At 42.7% G+C, this 13,109-nt stretch overlaps 1 protein-coding gene across 7 annotated transcripts in view; it reads left to right on the top strand.

Moving 5' to 3' along the window:
• The window catches only part of NTNG2 (netrin G2), a 136,396-nt gene that overhangs the window by 5,097 nt on the left and 118,190 nt on the right, over positions 1 to 13,109 (top strand). For 4 of the 7 annotated variants that reach the window (XM_061603834.1, XM_061603832.1, XM_061603840.1 and 1 more), the window contains one exon: positions 1,662 to 1,784. The gene's annotated coding sequence lies outside the window, so the exon portion shown is untranslated. Of the gene's footprint in view, positions 1 to 1,549; positions 1,578 to 1,661; positions 1,785 to 3,899; positions 3,963 to 13,109 lie in introns of those variants that run through there. The other 3 variants (XM_061603835.1, XM_061603833.1, XM_061603838.1) reach the window with 3 other exon arrangements.

A 13,109-nucleotide genomic window follows, 5' to 3' on the forward strand; every position in this document is an offset into this window, starting at 1 on the left:
TCTGGAAATCTAGTGGATATTTAGTGCTCATTTCTGTGTTAAATTGTTTCCAGAAAAAAATCCATTTGCCACCCTGGAAATCCAGAATATCGTGGGAGTTTTGTGTTGTAAGTTTCCCATGGTTTCCATGGGTGACGCTCCCACAGTTCACGTAACAAATTTTTTGGTGGTATTTTGGCATACTGCACAGTGAATTGTGGGGGAACAGAAATGCACATGCATGGAAATGGTGGGGGAATGGCCACATGTCTGATGACTTTTATTGTTGTGTCACACCACGCCAACTGGTGTGAATGAAATTTAGCACAGCATGGTGGTATATTGATCAAAAGTCACTGTTCAGTAATGTAACAGGTACTGCAGTGTAAAAAGAATGTTAGAAATCAGGACAGAAGTGCCAGCATTATAACTGGTAAAACTAACATAATAAACCTCACATCTGAATGCACCCTTATCAGCCTTGGCTGTATCATGAACAAGTGTGAACTCAGTACAATGTAATGAATTTTGTACATGAAGTTGGAATAGGAGAATATTCTCTTTTTTATATCATCATCATCCCTGAGATTTTTAAAATCGAATGACAGCTTCAAGGCAAATGATAAAAAGAAACACGGAAATCCAGCCAATCTAAACACATTGAGAAGTTTGTACTATCCTTTTGATTCTGTGGATAAGGTATTTGTTCAACTTTCACATTCTTTCAGATGAATTCAGATCAGATTCCCTGCAAAACATCACATTAACTTTAAAAGGGAAAAACACTTTTAACTGAGAAAGTTGTGAGCCAGAGTCTAAAATACTAGAGAACATGACTCAAAAGGCAGCCTGAGTTTTGTAAAATAAAAATTGGGACAGAGTTTGGAAGTATCACCACAAACATCATAGCTACTAAAATGGGCTGTAGCTCAGTGACCCAGCATGAAACATGATGGTCCCAGGTTCAATTCCTGATGGCATTTCTATGGTAGGGCTGGGAGAAACTCCCCGCCTGAAACTTTGAAGAGCTGCTGCCAGTCAGTGTAGACAACACTGAGCTAGATGGACCAATGGTCTGACTCAGTATAAGGCAGCTTCCAATCCTACATTCCTTAGCTAAAATGAGGCTGGAAAAAGGCACTATTTTTTTAAGAGTTGATGATGGCATGACAGAAGCGTTGCCTTGGTACTGGTTGAATGCTAATTTTGATGAGAAAGAGTAGGCATTGCAATTAGTAATAATTAATTTAGTTGGCAAGTGCCCCCCACCCCCGACCAGTCGTCTTTATCTTTGAAATGTGCGTAATATGCCATAATTCAGCATATTAGGAAAAGCTGCTCCTGTTGAATTTCTGCGGTTTCATCACAGTTAAAAGCACAGGAATCTTTCTAGGCAAGAAGCAGGCATCCAAAATGCTAATAATAATAACATGGTTAGAAAGTGACAGGTGCCGCATATTCTCTTTGGGGCTCCAAATTGGGATGCTAGCTCTGTTGGGCTCATTATAAGTTGAATATCTCTTGAGCTTTACTGCAGAGCTATTCACTATTTGCAGACTCCCTTGAAATCTGTTTCACATCTGCGAAGACCTATGTTGGTATGAATAGTCCAAGCTCATACATATTTTCAAAACTCCACTTAACATGTGTAACTGCTTAACTTAACCTTTTTGTATTCAAAGCACAGGAAGACCCTGCAGCAAGCTGAACCTGTATTCTACCGCAAGGCCCATAATTTCCCCTCTCACACTAGCACTGACTTGTCGTATATTCTGGCAGCCTGAGAATTCTGGAGCAGCCTTCAGGTAAAAAATTTAATAAATAAAAAGGTATTTTCTTATGTGAAGTACAAAACCAAACAATGCAGTCAATGATAGTTCCCCCCCTTTTTTTTAAGAACATGTGTTATTTGTTCAATTAGTTTATGTCTTGATGTTCATTATAACAGTATCTTCTTGAATTGTCAAAGCTGGCAAAAGAGCATCTAAATGTTGTAATACCTATTTAAAGAAGAGTAAAACATTTAAGTGTTTTTGAATTTGCTATACGTAAATGGGTGTGTGTGTTTGTGTGGGTGGGTGTATGGTATTTTCAGGAAAGGAAAGGAAAAACATCCCCTTTTCATTCTTTGAACAGCTGGGGTAATCTGTTTCTTTGCTTCTATCCTTCTTTAGTACTGTCTGCTGCAACCAGTAATAATGAATATTATTATTTATTTATATAGTACCATTTATATAAAGAATTGCTGTTGTGTGCCTGAAATGCCTCTTTTGCTTATGCCCAGCTTCATCTGTTTCACCAGCAACAGTCATTTGTGGATCGGGATAGCTTAGCCTCAGTAATCCGTGCTCTAATAACCTCTCACTTAGACTACTACAATGCAATCTACGTGGGACTTCCCTTGAAGATGTTTTGGAAGCTATAGCTGGTGTAGAATACTGCAGCCTGATGGCCATAAGGTTCAACCTGGGGCCCTCTAAATGTTGCTGAGCTACAATTCCCATCATCTTTGACTGTTGAACATGCAGGAGGGGGTTGATGGGAGTTGTAGTCCAATAGCATCTGGAGGGCACCACATTGGCCACCACAGCTTAACCATTTCCTCTCTTGCAATTTTACCACTCAAAATTTATTCTGCTGCCCCTTCCAGCTAGAGTACCTACAGGCAAAAGAGGACATAGTTCCTGTACCTTTAATAATTGTGCAACAAAAGCTACACCTACTGAAATCCATCTTCTTCATAACTATTAAAGGTGCAGGAGCACTTTTCTGCAAGCAGCCTGGGGTGGGGAGGTGGATAAACATATTTTCACATTAATGAAAGAGCATGCTTGAAAAATAGCAGGAAAGGGAAGCATTAAACAGCCCCTGCCAGTTCCCTCTACTAAAGGTGTCATGATACAGCTTTTTATTTTTAAAAGGCCTGTCATACAGGAGTCAGTTATGAAGGTCTGCCATGAGACATCTAGCTCAGCCATCACAGATGTTATCCACACACTCCAGGCTGTGCCAGGAGAGAGACCTGGAGAAGTCCACAGCAGGGATGGATGAATGTTGTCAATTTCAGTTTCTCACTTTTCCAAAATTGAATTCTCCACATTCTGCATCAGTTTGCAATTTATCACAGTGATTTATTTAAGTCATCATGAAAATTAATCAGCTGTTTTGTGTGCTTTTCTCCCAATATGTACATTTTTACAAGCAGTTTTCCTTAATATAATGCATTTTGTATGTTCTTCTTTATCAATATATTCCTTTTTATGCAAATGTTCCCCAATATACACAGTTTTGTTGACATTGTTTGATTGCAGAAACACATTGCAGAATTCAGAGAAGTGCAAATTTTGAAGGATAGATGGGTTTTGGTTTGCATATATTTTGGTAACTGAGAATAGGGTAGGTGCTGTTAGGGAATTTAACTGTTTCCTCCCATGCTAGAAAAAATACTTTTTTGAAGTTGCTTTTTGCATTTGAAGAACATCCCACATTAGCAGTTTCAAAGGAAAGGGTTAAACTCCCCCTCCCTGCCTGCTGCAATCCTGATTATTCTCTCTCCGCCTTCCTTCTCACTCACTCTCTCTCTCACACACACACACATACAAAAATGCTATTTGCATTTTTAAAAACATGCATGTTAAATGCAAATATGCTTATAATGTCACATCTCATTTGCCCTTCACTGCAAGCTTTATTTTTGCACTTTATAACATTGTGTTTAAAAATGTGGAAGAAATTCAGGGGTAGGAGAAGAGACCAGATTTAAATAAATAACACAAATATTTACAAACAATTGCATCTGATTCAAATTTCAATGACCCATATTTCAGCACCATAATTTTTTTTAGGTCATGTTTAAGTTAATGTAGGAAGAGCCCAGCTCCTGCAGCTGGGCTTGTTCAGTATCCTAATAAGGGACTTCATTCTGCATTGCTGTCAGCCTAGCACCTTAACACCCATACAGTACTGAATTACATGAAAAATATGTAAGTTAAAAATACAAATTCCAAGAAATACTTGTTTTGTTATTTATGTACGCAACACTCTGTTCCCAAATATTTGTCCATTTTTTATCTGCAGAAATAATTGGCTGCTGCTGCTCTATTTCATAATCATTCCAGGAAGCAATATGATCAGCTGCTCTAGGTTTTTTTAAAAAAAAGTTAAGACTCTGGGATCAAGTGAAGAATCTGATGTAGATCCAAATGAGAGGAATATATTGTTATTTTAGAGTCTGAATAATTGCTTGAAAATAGAGCTGTGAAGACATTTGAAGAGAGAGATGGGGGGGGGAACTCAACCAAATTCGCAGATGGTTTGGAAATAAATCCAAACTGCAGTCAGGCCATCTTTTTTTAAAAAAAAATGCATTTGCTTTTCTTTCTCTCCTTTCAGTCCAAATGTTGCCTGCTCCAAAACATATGTGCTTCTTTCTTTAAATTGAACTGTGCCTCTGAGTCATGTTCTCTCTCTCTCTCTCTCTTTCTGCATTCACACAGCAAATGATTTTAAAATCTGCACCAATGCATTTTATTATAAAAATATATATTTACATTTTTTTAAACTTGAGAATGAGGCACTCTGTTTTTTTGCACACTTTCAAAAGCAGCTGCCACAAGTAGGTTAGATTCAGTAGTAGAAGGAAAGATGGAGTGAGAATAAGACATTCAGAATGGCAACATGCGTGGAGGATAGGTCTGCTGGTGGCTTTTAGCTGTAGGATCTAAACGGAGCCCCCATGATCAGAGGCAACATGCCTCAAAACACCAGATGCTGGGGACGAAAGAAGGGGGAAGGCTGTTGATGTCATGCCCTGCTTGTAACTTTCTGGGGAAACATCTGGATAGCCACTGTTGACAACCAATACAAATGTTAAGAAATGAATAGTCTAATATATACTCTGTGGCCAACTCTGTCTAAAAGCTAAGTTTTCTGTATTTTGATCCAGCTGAAGTTGCCAGCCATTGTAAGAGGCAGGTCATGTGTGTTGTTTTACATCAGCCTTTCCCAGCCTTGGGTCCTCAGATGTTGCTGGACTATAATTCCCAGCATTGGCCATGTTCAACAACATCTGGGGATCCAAGGTTGGGAAAAGCTGTTTTACATTAAATAAGTTGAGCGCTTTCCAGAAAAGGTCACAGGTGGAAAGTCAGCCCAAAGTATTGGGAAATGCAATCCTGACTATGGCTATCACTAACTGCCAGCCAATGGTCCAGAGGATAACATGGATGATTGCAGTAGCAGACAACGTGGAGCAGAGTTGCAGAGCCACCCTCCCAAGACCAACAATGCAACTTACCTGGATAGGACTAGGGTGGGATGATGACTGTTTGGTTGGTGCCCATTGGGACTGGTGGGCGGAAGGTAGGGAAACCAGCAGTAGGTGGAGCCAGAGCCCATGACAGACACACCCCTCCATCCAGGGAAGCAAGAGACATTATCAAGGTTCAAGGACGCATTCCACCCAGACAAACTCACTCAAGGAGGATATGAAACAGGGCCAGGAGTGAGTGTGGCTACAGAGAAGGTCTAGTCTGGGGAGAGTCCCAAGGACCAGAAGCTTGGAGGGCCACATTTGGCCCTCAGGCTTGAGGTTCCCCACTCTTGTAGTAGAGTATATTTCCCTCCTCCTTCGCCCTGCTGTGTGGTGCTGTGAACCACCTTAGGCTAGGCCACAACCCACTCAAGTTCCTAGCCTACTAGTTGAATACTAATGCTCTAGGACAAGGATAAGGAACCTGTGGTCCTCCAGATTTTATTGGGCTCCAACTCCCATAAGCTCCAGACAGCATGACTAACAGTAAAGGACGATGGGACCTGTAGTCCAATGCTGTTTGGAGGCCACCCCTGCATCTTGCAGTTAATAAAAGGGGACAGGTCGAATATTACTCTGGGACACGTGACATGTTGGATGTTACTCGGTCTAGTTAGAACCTTCTGTAAAATGTCAAAACTATTTCACAAGCTAAGACTGTCTGTTTTTGACGTTTGTGTCTGTGACGCCCTTCCCTGGCTCTCCCTGTCAGGTTCCTACCTACTGCCTTTCACTAGGCACCACCAGGGACTCCACCAGTCCGGACTGTCCTTTTTTATGGTTTCTCTCTCCGCTCTAGCACAGATCTCAATAGATCCCCCTGCTAGGCAGCACCACCAGTCATGTTCTACAACCAATGTTCCCAGAGACCTTGCCTGAGTCTCTCTATCCGGTTACATTCGTGACTGCGTGCCTATGCTGTTCCCAACCCCCTTGTATCAATGCAGATAACTCATAACTCGGGGTTGCTCTGGATACTTATAATGTTATCTTCTCCTCTTCACCGCTGCCACCATTTGTTACTGTTTCCCTTCAGCCTTGGTTATTACCTTACCCTCCCTTCTGGTCTGTGAAACCCCAGCCAAGGATCAGGCCTTTGGTAAACCAAAATAGTATTTATTAAATAACATTAATAACAAGATAACTTTGATAATGATCTACAAGCTTATAGTTTCATCTATTACTGTGATATTTGACTTATTACTAATCCAAACTCCACCTCCCTCTTTCTCCACACTCTCCTGACATACACCAACTCACACCCATCTCCAAACTCCACCAAAACAACCCACTAACGTCCACCAAACACCTCTCAAACAACCCACTCACGTCCACCCAGATTCAACTGTCATCCTTCCCTTTATACTCTCAGCCATCCAAACACTCAGCCAATCATCCAGCATTCTACTGCTCATTTACTCCCCCTCCTCTTTCATTCCACTTACCACATATCTTCTATACAAACAGCACTTACCATATATACATTAATACAGGAACATCACAGTGTCCAACTCAGGAAGATGCATTGGCCCAGAGAGAAAGTAAGAACCAAGTTTTTGTTTACTTCACTCTTGCTGTATCACGGATGTCCCTCAATAGCCCTGATGCTGATGGTACTGGTGAAAAGCAGAATTTGGACTGCCCTGTGTACTTCCTAGAATTGGTTAAATATATATGTTTAATAGGTTTTAACTGTACAGAAGAAGTGCCTTGGCATCGGATCACCTTGAACCTGGATTTGTAGAGGTAATTCCCCTCTTCAATATGGAAGGATTAAACAAATAGAAAGGCCGCCATCCATCTTCCATGGGTCATGGCGGCTGGGTGTGGGGAATTCTTTCTACTGTCTGGAGATTATTTAGCATTTGATATCGATGTTTCGTTTGTCGAAAGATTTAAGGACCACAATGTAGTGTATTCAAGTAGCAAGCATTTTTCATTGTCGTGTTAGTGACAGTATGGTTTGTAGCCGGTTTGTAGCCGATTTATCTTTCCTCATATTGATTGTGTGTCTGGCCTATGCTGTTAGCAGAAACTCAGCTACTTCAGCAGTGAACTGGAACCAGTGGGCAGCATGTGAAGGAAGAGATGTGGTTGGTACTAAGGTTTTTGTTTTTTGATGCACCAAAGCTTATTAGCATACCCAACATTTGACAGATGAAAATAGAGACACTCTTCCTGCGGATGAATGGGTGGGGGCTAAGGAAAGAGGCCAGTAAACAGGGGTGGGGCCAACTCAGTCCAGCAATGGTGGCTGGCTGGTGCCCACTGGGACTGGCAGGCCAGAAAGCAGGGAGACCAACGGTAAGTGAAGCCAGAACACACGACAGGCAGAGCCAATTGATTCTAGTTTTGTCCCCATCCTCCTCTCTGTTGAGTTCTACAAGGGGCAACACTAAGGAGGAAGAAGCTGACAGGCAGTGCTGCCACCTCTTGGTTTGGTGGTAAGCTGGAAGGTAGATGGGGGCTGCCTGAGGGCAAACTGAGCTTATTTGCCCAAATGGACCAGCCTGCACTGCAATCCAGACTCAAAATAAGCCACAAAAAGGACACAGGAAATAAGAACATACACTGGCTGGTGACAAAAAAGTCCAGGCAAGCCACAGACCATGAGACAAGTCAAGTACTTATATGGCACATACATTTTTTAAATTACATTTGCCCAGTTTAAAGGGCCCTGGCCCAATCTTACAACAATGTGACTGACCAAAGATGAGGTAGTGATATCTATGGCAGGCAATTCTGAAGCAGACGTAACATCTAAACAGTAAGGCAGTGCCTTTGAGAATAGTCAGGTTGCTTTCCCTTATCAGTGAGCAACTGCGGGCTCCTGTCTCCCCACAAGGGATGTAAGGAGGCAGCAGTTTCCATCCCGTCCTGGGTTCATTGCAATCAACTGTTTCTGTTTTACTACAGTTCAGCTTCTTAGTGGATAATAAACCTACATTACTCATCTTGCTGTCTGCTATGGCCAAGACTAATGTAATTAATTGCGTAATTAACTTCCATGCATTTCCGTGGAAGGGAAATGTCAAAAACAATGCAGAAAATAACGTAATTATTTATCTAACATTCACAGGCTGAAAAACCCAATGATAGCAACTGCCACTTGTAGCCGATTGCATGATTTCCATTCTTGGCCTTGAGCAAAAATGTGAATTGTGGCAATTTCTACTCCCATTTCCTTTTCCAATGGAATTCTCCGACATCTCTGCTAGAATTAAGGAGCAGTGGGCATCTGAACAGATGCAGGATGCCTTTCACTCAGTCACTACTAAGCAACTGCAGCCTTTCCCCACAGAGTTTGTGGAGTGATGGAATATCTCTAGTTTCTGCAGCCCTTCAACATCACCGATAGTGATGTGTGCTGAGTCCTGCGGTTCTCAGCAAGGTGTCTTTGTTTTCTAAGATTTCACAAGCCCCTGTGGATCATCTCAAAGAATTTGCATTTATGGTTTGTTTTAATTGTTATGTCAGAGCCCATGGAGGCTGGTCCATTAGAGCTGGCGGGGCACTGCCCCACCAACCTCAGTCTGCCCTCAACCAGCCCCCACTTGCCTGCCTTCTAACTTACAATCAGTTCAGGGGGTAATCCTGACTGTCAACTCCCTTCTCCTAAATCTCAGCATTGCCTTTTTAATACTCAGCAGGGAGAAGAATGCAGATAAAACTAGAATTAGTTGATTCTGCCTATTATTGGCTCTGACTCCGTCTACTCTTCAGGTTCCCTGCCTTCCACTCCATCAGTCACCATTGCTCAGAGCAGAGCAGGTCAGAAGCTACAAGATGGATGATTGCAATCCTTGGAGGCCCAAGCCATGGATGAGCCCCCCTCCCATTCTTCATTCAAAGCCACTGCAGTCACTGAGCTGAGGGGAGCATCTGTGCTTAATTATACACCTCTTCGAATGTGCGCTATGAAACTTGAGTAAGCTTCATGGCATGCTGCTTTTAGATGCTCCATTTCCATGGGAAAAATAATCCTCTGTGCGGTTCAAGAAATCTCACATGTTTATTACGGAACTTGCAAAATTACTGAGCAGGATATTTGTGGTAAGAGAACTTACAATAATCTGTCTGTAGAATATGCTCCCCAGTGAACTCTGCCTGGCACCTCTATTGTCATCTTTTCAGGGCCAGGTAAAGATGTACTTTTTCTCCCAAGCATTTGATAGATTGAGATGTTTTGTTTTAACATGCTGCCAAACCTTCCTGTGGCTGTGTGTGTGGGGTGCTATTGCTTTGTTGTTTATTATTATGTTTTTATAGTTTATTTGTTTTTGTTTTAATATTGTTAAACATTGGGGACCTTCGGGTATCAAGCGACTAATAAATCTAATAATGATTATAATAATAATATTGTAAGGAACCCTGAGTGTGTGTGGGTACTTACTCATCTATTTATTAGAAATATTTTTATAACACCCTTCAAAGATTTAAGGAAAAAATCCTAGGGCACTTTACATAGAAGAACATGCTACACACAATTAAAATACAAATATTACAAATCAGAAGAGTGGTAAAAATTAAATGGCAGCAAGATCTTAAAAAGCAGTTAAAAACAATGTGTTGTATCCAACTAAGTTCTACTCAGAGTAGACCAATTTACATTAATGGTCCTAAGTTTGTCATGTCCATCAATTTTAATGGATCTACCCCAAGTAGACCTAATATTGGATGCAACCCATTCACTGGGGCAAAAACTACATCTGTAGAAATAACATTAGCTTTGTCTGACACCAAAAGCATAATAGAGATTTCCACAACTGGGGTGCCACCACTGAGAAGACCTTGTCCCTGGTACCTATCTACCTTACCTTAGATCAGCCTTTCCCAACCGGTGTGCCTCCAGATGTTGTTGGACCACAACTCCCATCAGCCTCAGCCATTGGCAATGCTGGCTGAGGCTGATGGGAGTTGTGGTGCAACAACATCTGGAGGCACACCGGTTGGGAAAGGCTGCCTTAGATGGTGGAGATGTCCACAGAAAGCCTTCTGCTGAAGGTCTTAACATATGAGCAGGCACACATGGAGACAGGGATTCAGATATCTTGGTCCTAAACTGTGAAAGGCTTTAAAGATCAAAAACAGTACTTTGAAGTGGGCCCAGAAATGAGCTGTGAACCAGTGCAATGGACATAAGATCAGTATAATATGATCATAACATCCAGCTGCAGTTGTTCATCTGGTATTCTGAACTAATTGCAGCTACCAAACCATCTTCAAAGGCATCCCACGTAGAGCACGTTATAGTAGTCTATCCTGGAGGTTACCAGAGTATGGATCACTGAGGCTAAAGTATCTCTGTGCGTTCTAAGTTCAGTGCATCTCCATGCATTCTCCACTCAGAGATACATTGTGCCCCCCCCCCCCAAAAGGGATCCCTGTCAGTAAAGGCTGGGTTGCCATGTGCTTTCGCCAACCATAGTTACCAAGCATCGGACCTTTTCGCCCATTAATCACTGTCTCATACACTCCCAGGAATGTGGGAAATAGTCTTACAGCTTATTAGGCCATTGTCCTATTTTGCTCAGCACACTGAGTGTCTGACCATGAGTGGCTCTCCAGGGTTTCAGGCAGAAGTGTTCCTCAGCCTTATCTGGAGATGCCAGCAGAAATTGAATCTGGAGCCTTCTGTTTGCAAAGCATGTGCTCTGCCACTCAGCTAAGGCCCTTCATTTACAATGGGTACCTACATGGGCATTGCTGGGAGTCTCCAAGGTGCTGACTCTGAACCTTGAATGTGCTTTGCAGATCATGTGAGTAGCAAAACCAGACATTCCATTTAAGCACTTCTCCCTTCCACCCCACCTGACCTGGAGTGTTAAATAGTGTATACAGTAGGGCCCCACTTATACGGCGGGTTAGGGACCAGGCCCCTGCCGTAAAGCGGAAATCACCGTAAAGCGGAACCCATTGACTATAATGGGTCGCGTCGCGCGAAAATGATGCAAAAATGCAGCAAAATCGGCTTTAAAATGGGGAATTTCCCCTAATTGAAAGCCGCTGCATCAGCGGAACGCCGGAAAATGGAACGTCGTAAAGCGGGCCCCTACTGTATCTTAGGCTAAGATATCTTAGTACACAAAATGTTGAGCTTAATTTCATCCTGTAGCTGAAGAGGATTTGCTTGGAGCTTGCCCAGAAAACTACTCACTCTCCACCCCCTCCCGAGCAAGGCACCAAGAAGCAGAGCGTTCATCCAGTCTTGTATAAGTTAGGAGGCATTAGCTCATCAGAACACATTTTCACTGGCTACTCCACAGCAAGCTGAAGTATTCTATCTGTGGTGGTGGTGTTTTTTGAAAAATGTCTGTTTCCTAAGTAACTCCTTCAACGAGCCAGCCACACTGCCAACCTTTAAATAATGTTTGAGATTATAACACTAACTAGAGCACACAGAAAACTGATGCAGCCTTGCATCCCCACTCACTATACTGTGGTCATTTAAATAGTTTAAAAATATTTTTAGGTTTTTTTTCTTTTGGAGTTACAAAATGACTCCTGACTGCTAAATCCAGAAGTGATCTGACATAGAGTCGGAAGCTGCAGAGGCACCAGATAAGGAGATGGATCAGATTCAGGGCTCAGAGCTGACTGCTGGAAACATGTAGACTGCTGTACCTGAGGCTGTCAGACACGAGCCCCTAGACTCTAGAGGAACTTCTCAGACCACCAGGGCCTGTAGGATCACAGCCCAGACCCACATGGGCATCCTCCCATGAGCCTGAAGAACCAGATGCCTCCCACTGCACATCACCAGTCCAGTGGCACAGGGAGCACACCAGGAGGGGGGCTATGGACTGAAGGAGTACCCACCTTCAGGCCAGAGGGTTGGCCCTTTAAGGCTCTGATGTTCTCTGTGAGGGGTGGAGCCTAAAGAAGGTAGTGTGTTTCCAGCCTTTGTTTGAGCAAATTTCTTATCTGGAGTTATCTAGCCTTGCCACTTTCTCTGTCACCCAACAAAAATGGGATCTGCGGCAAAATGTTGCAGTGTATCCTCCCTCCTAACAAATGTGCTGTTCCTCCAAGCAGGGTATTCCATTATTTCTCTCCCCCTCCCATTTTGCATTAGGATAATGTCGTATTATTTAAGATTGGTGATTGTGTGTGGCTCATTAGAGTTACTTAGGAAACATACATGTTTTATAGAAACATCTATAAAAATACAGATTACTTCACCCAGCTTTGAAATAACCAGTGAGAATGTGTTCTTATGAGCGAATGTTCTGATTTTTCTTTTCCAGCTGCTACTCTTCATTCCCTGGCTACCAAACATGCTTTTTCTTCTTTGGCCTGTTTTTTGAAGGGGGGAGGCTGCCCCCTTAGCTTTTTGTTTGCTTACAATTGTTTAATACTTCTGCAGAAACTCTCTTCTGTATTTCCCTGAGCATATTGATACCTCCCCGTTGTTTCTCAGCAGCCCCGCTTTAGCTACGCTCCTGTCAGCACTCACCGCCTGAGTTCACTGTTAGAAGGAGGGATGGAAATGATTCCTGTAATTCCCAAGCATGAAGCAGCTCTCCTTAAGTAGGTTTACAGGGGTGGACAGCATCTCACCAGAGAGGGGGGTGCTATGTGGCTGGCAGTTGCCAATGCACCCACCATCATCAGTGACCAATGCACCAACATGCTGTCAGGTAGGGTTTGGTAAAAGAAGCATGTGGGCATGATGTCATTGCATTTCCCTCTCCCCTGGCAAACAGCAGCCAGTAAATTGGAGTGGGGGAGACACAGAATGCAACAACATCACCTATATTACCACACCACCAGCAATAGTTGCTGGTGCCCATTGGGACTGGTGGGGCAGAAGGCAGAG

This window comes from Rhineura floridana, chromosome 20, assembly GCF_030035675.1.
Source record: "Rhineura floridana isolate rRhiFlo1 chromosome 20, rRhiFlo1.hap2, whole genome shotgun sequence".
Classification (NCBI taxonomy): domain Eukaryota; kingdom Metazoa; phylum Chordata; class Lepidosauria; order Squamata; family Rhineuridae; genus Rhineura; species Rhineura floridana.